This window comes from Myodes glareolus, chromosome 11 (assembly GCF_982192425.1).
Source record: "Myodes glareolus chromosome 11, mMyoGla1.1, whole genome shotgun sequence".
NCBI lineage: Eukaryota > Metazoa > Chordata > Mammalia > Rodentia > Cricetidae > Myodes > Myodes glareolus.
The window spans coordinates 4,444,621-4,450,620 of NC_142036.1; positions in this window are offsets into that span (position 1 = coordinate 4,444,621).

Below are 6,000 nucleotides of genomic sequence, written 5' to 3' on the forward strand. Positions count from 1 at the left end.
GCAACTTGACCTACCTGGAAGCCTTCTGCCTGTGATGAATGTGCTAGGTAAACTGCAAAGGCTTAGTGCGGTGTGAATCACTGCTTATACGATTCCAGAAGACAGGAACTGTGGAGCGCTGAGTGGAAAACCATTCCAGAAAGGCGCTCAACCCCAAGGGCAGTGGATCTTCAGCAAGGCCTTTTACCCCCCAGCACTAGGACCCTGGGACCTGCTTTTTGTCTATGACTGACAAGAGTTGAAAAAACTTGTTCACGTTTAAAGTTTTTAAAACGACAAGTAAGGATATGAAGTCGGGGTTACTATTGTGCCTCCCACGCAGTAGATGCTTGGCCAAGTGTACAGGGACATGTGCCAGGTGGGGAAAAAGGGGGAGATCGGTAACCTCTGTCTTAAGGAAAGGGAACTTCAACCAGGTGTAGATAAATACTGGGAGAAAAAAGCAGGTAGTGCCCATACTCTCGCTAATTGCCAGGTGAATGTGAATTCAGAAAACTCCTGAGAAGAGCAACGGGAACCACAGCAAGAAGGAAGGAGTCTGCATTGCGCCTTAAGGCTGCGTGGAGAAGGTGCTAGCCAGAAGGACAAGGGAGGGAGTGCCCCTCAAGCACGGAGATTTGAAACCCCTAGGAGCAGGTGTCACCCAGAGCCTGATGGACATGGAGAGTTTGTCCTGTTAGAGGAGCGTAATTGCAGATGAAGCAGAAGGGAAAGTGGAATTTGTGTAGGTGACTTAACACAGAGGACTCACATTTTGTCACCTTGACCCATATACATTTACTGGGAAGATCTCAATAAAGAACTTTATAGTCTGTTATGGTTTCCAAATGTCTATGATACAGACTTATCCAAGAATGAAAGTTCACATCTATATAGCACATCAGACTCTCTTGATTTTTGTGTTAAAAACACATAAGCTCCTGTGAGCACTTAGTTTTTACCTGAGTTCTCAGACCTCACCTACTTCAAACTTCCCATGATATGCCAACTGAAGGGGGTTGGCACATGACTCAAAGAAGCCCTTCTGGACACTTCCAATTAACATCCCCTCTGATCTGTGGATGCTTCTGCTATATCGTCCCCTAGAATTAACATTTGAATTATATATGAACTCCCTCTGCTACAAAAGATGACACATATGTTCTGTGTTCAAGCTGACATTCTCGGTCTTCACATGTGTCCTTGCAGCTTTCCTTCGTCTGGCGTTTGGGTTTGTTTGTTTTGTTCTGAGACAGAGTGTCTCAGAACCCCAGACTGGCCTGGAGCACCTCTGTGGCAGAGGATAGCATGGAACTCCGGGCCCTCATTTCTCTGTCTTCCAAGTGCTAGGATTACAGGTATGCACCACACATGCTCAGTTCACAGTTTTCCGTGGAAGACCCAAGAGTTTGAGATGTATGGCATAGATTCTATAGACTCTAATGTGGCATTTTCTAAAGCACAGCATCAATCAGGACCTTTGAGAAGTTGGTTTATGTTTAGGTTGAAGTAATACGTATCTTCAGCATTAAAGTGGGAGCAGAGAACATAGCGTGATTGCTAAAGTGATTGCCCGGGAAGCAGAGGATGCCAGTTAGATCCTAAGAACCCACGTAAAAAAATAAATAAATAAAAAGCAGGGCATAGGCATATTGTCACCTTCTTCTGATGCCAGGGTTGGAAAAGTGGACAAGTAGATCCCTCGGATTTCTGGCCAGCCAACACTGTCTAAAGCAGCAAGCTCCAGGCAAGTAGGAGACGCTATATTTTTAAAAAAGTTAAGAATGGAAGATACCTGAGGCCTGGCATCCAGTGTTGTCGTCTGACCTCCACATGCATGCAGACACATGAATATGCACCTAACACATGTGCATTTGCACACAAAGGAATACACACAAACTCCAGGAAGAGCAGGAATCTGTAAATAGAAGGTTCTAGAAGGTTCATTTTAGTCAGTCCCCCTCTGACCTCCCCGCCTTGCCCCTTCTGCCGGAAACGTCATCCTCCTGCAATGCCATCCCAGAACGCTTGCTGCGCTGTGCACCAAAAGGGATTCTGGATCTGTGTTCCCAGTCCTTTGAAACTGTGATTACCGAGCACTTGAAACGTGGCAAGTATGACCGAAGAACGAAATTTTAAATTTGATTTCATTTAAATTATATAAATTTAGGTGACAGCATATGGCTACTGACTATCCAATATGGTACCGTCCTGGACATCCACATTTTTCTTGCCCAGATCATTCCATTTCTTCTATCCAAATGTCACCACTTCAATGAGGCCTTTCCTGACTACATGATATAAAACTGCAGCCCCTTCCCAGCCTTTCATAGAGCTTGTTGCCACCCAACATTCTACATAGCCACTCTGCACTTTATGCTGATTTAGTCTCTTGCTGCCTCTCTGAAACTAGAACCACACCCTATAATGGCAGATTTTTCTTTCTTTTGTTTAGTATGTTTAGCAGTAGATCACATTTATTGAATAATTAAATACCTCCATGTATAGGAACTCAGTTTTTCCACATAGAGACTTCACCAGGCTTTTTAATGTAAAGTCTGATTTTGTACTATTGAAAGTTTAAAAGCTGTAGGTCCTGTGTACAAACCCAACAACACTCAAACAAGACCAGTGGTCAGCAGCTTGCCACTTTTTCTAAAGGTTAAGGTACAGAGCTGGTGATTTTACTTTGGAAATGATGTTATCATCACTACACTTGTGGAAATGCCTGTCGTGAGAAGTTACAAATTAGGCAGGCTTCTGATAGCCAGCAGAAACTGGAGAGCTGGAAAGTGGCCCTGACAACGAACTCTCTGTACCATTATGAAGGCTGAACTGTCATGGCGATGGGACAAATCCAACTGAAGCGTTAGATGGGACAGAGAAAGAGGATACGAAGTCACTCCACATGCAGTGCATGCTTCTGTGCATGCAGGCTGTGCTTCTGAAGGTGACCATGCATTGTCTCCTGGTGCCCCAGGGCTGTAGTAGGACCTTCACACTGTACCGTGGGACTGTTTCTCTACCTCCCTCCATCTGAACAGGCTTGGGGATGCTTTGGCCCATTGAGTTCTCAGGGATGATTTCACAAGTTCTGTAAAGAGCCATAATTGGCCGAGAAGCTTCTGCTTCCTGCTATCTCAGAACACTGGTTCTCAGGATGTGCCCACTTAGAAGCCAACTCTCTTGCTGTGAGGAGCCCACAGCATGTAGAAATCCCTGCGTGGGAAGGTTCCAGCATCTGAATTCCATTAAATAACATTATCAATTGTTGACCATCCATAAGTCACTTAGAATGTCCAGCCCAGGCTAGTCCAGCACTTTAAGGGCAGCTAAACTTGAGAAACCCAGCTGAGCACCATCAACCACTGAACAATGAAGTAAAAGAATAAATTGTATCAAGCCCTAAGTAGAGGTATTTATTTCAAAACTATAGATGACCAAACACATGGTCAAAACAGCATATGATTAAGATGAGGGCATTGCATTGAGGGAGGGACTTGTATAGAGAAACTATAGAAATGTTTTGCTTGATGTGGTGGCACATGTCTGTAATTCCAGCTGAATAGGAAGAAGGATTATAATTTCAAAGACAGCCTGAGCTATATAGTATCACTCTGTCTTTAAAAAAAAGCCAAAAGCTAAGGACACAAGTCAGGGCACCAGTGTTTACCTGGTGTGTGCAAAGTGTGCAAAGTCCTAGGTTCAGTTCAGACACCAAAGGAAAAATAGTCTTGGGATTGGCCAAAAAGAGAGAAAGGATAGATTTTTCTTATATAATTGTGCATATACGTGTATCTGAATGCATGCGTTGCAAGTGTATTGCCTAATCAAACAAAAATTTAATAGCACTGTATTTAGAGAAGTCAGAGAGATTAGGGGAACTGGCTTTGTGGGCTTTAGTTTATATGGCAGTTACACCAGCTAAGTGGGAGGACACCTGAGTGTCCCAGCCAATGAGAGGACAGCATGGAGGGGACTTATGATAAAGGACTAGAGATGTGTGCTTGCCAGAGTTCAAAGGCATGGTGGCTGGGTGGGGTGGACAGGCAGTTTGTAAAGAACATACCACAGATGACTTTGAATCCCTGGTGGCATGAAATTCAGGATAGTGATTCTCCTGGCTTTTTCCCATTTAATTATGTGGTCCTGTGTGATTATCACAAATACCAGAGCATCTTGCATACATGGGTTTTCCTTTGTGTCCCACTGTTCCATGTCCACCTGCTTGTCATTGGGCACAATGCCTGTCGGGCTCCTGACTCCTCTGACAGCTACAAGGACTTTGAAGTGTCTTCTTTGTGGTACAATCCTTCTTACATATACAATTTTGAAACTGGCCTCACTGAAATATTTTTTATTGTTTTATCAGTTTTCAAAAACAAACATATATAATTTCTCTTTTTACTCATGTAGGCCAGCATCCCAGCATGTAATGACCAAAATAGACAAATCTGAGCTTCACCTCTCTGAGGATCAAAGCCGAATAGGTAAATGATCAGAAGACAGACTACTTCACACCACAGTCCTTCCCCAGACTGCCTGCCTTACCGAGAATGTCAGAGACAGCCATGTGTGTACTCGATACTCAGGCTATTTTTGTGGTTCTTAGGGAATGAATATGCAATTGGGAGAAACGTAGCAAAATAACGAAGCATGTTTCAGATCTAAAATGTTAGGCTTACTTTATTTTAGTTTTCAAGATTCACAAATAGAACGATCTGCCCTCACACTGCTCATGACAAACCTGTGTGGTACAGCACTGTTATTTTTGAAGTGCATCACATATTATGCGTCATGCAAATATTCCCCTTAGGGTTGATAGCATTTCCATATCCTATTTGTATTCGTGGCTCCAGTCAAAAAGAGTAGCTGTTGGGGCTAGGTGCTGCGACGGATGTTCATCTGCATAAGTTCATCGTCTATTCATTGTACCGAGAGTCCTGAAACAAAATCACTCTGTGTCTTTCTGTGCACTGTGTATGACTGTCACCCTGGAAACTTTTCAAGTATTCAAAGTCATCAGGCCCTCTTAGGTATGTAGGCATTTTTGCAACAACAGATAAATAAAGGAACAAGTACCCTGCATGACCAAATGCCCAGGATGACAAGAGAGCAGTGCAAAAATTAGTGTAAGCACCAGGCAGCTACCCATCCAGGCCAGCCCTGCCCTGTTCTCTCCTCTCTGCTTACGGAAATCCATGCATCCTTACACACGCCAATGAACACTTACTCTTAACAGCCTTTTCTGTGTTCCCTTTAGCGGCTAACCCCTCCTCCAGAAAACACTGATATTTGCCTGCACTGCTGCCCTAAGTGAAGGAAGACAATACAGAGGCCTCGGCAAATGCGGACTCACTAAGGCTGTGAGAAAGTACGTTACCCCGAGGGTGATGGGAGACTATAAATGGACTCCAGATGGTAGCATGCTCTGATCAGCAGGGAAGGAAGATGATTTTAGCATCGGTATATAAAGTGCCTTAGCATAGAGAGATGCAAAACCCTGGGGAGCCAACAAGACAGGCTGCAAGATCCCAGGCATGAAGTGTTAGAGGCCAGTCCCTAAGATTCAGTTAACAGGAGTGGCTCCTGTGCTTCTCACGTTGTTTGTGTTGGTGCGTTCTGTGTGCAATGTCTGTGAGATCATGTCTATAAGACTGCACACTTCAAAGCACTTCTGCTCGGAGGGAAAGGGAAGAGACAGAAGACCCGCTGGAGAAGCAGAGCCGGAAATGGGAAGGGAGACAGGAAGTCCAAGGCCACATAGACCTTTTTATTATTAGAGACCTTTTTATTTTTTATTATTTTTATTTATTTTGTTTGTTAGAGCCCCTCTCTTTCTCTCCGTCTCTGTCTGTGCATGTCTGCATGGGATGCGGGGAGAATGGCCTTGAACTCACTATATAGGCCAGGCTAGCCTCAAGCTGGGCATCAATCCTCCTGCCTTAACTTCCCAGATGCTAGGACACAGACATATGCCACCGTGCTTTGTTCCCCAGATTTAATAATAGAGTAGGCATG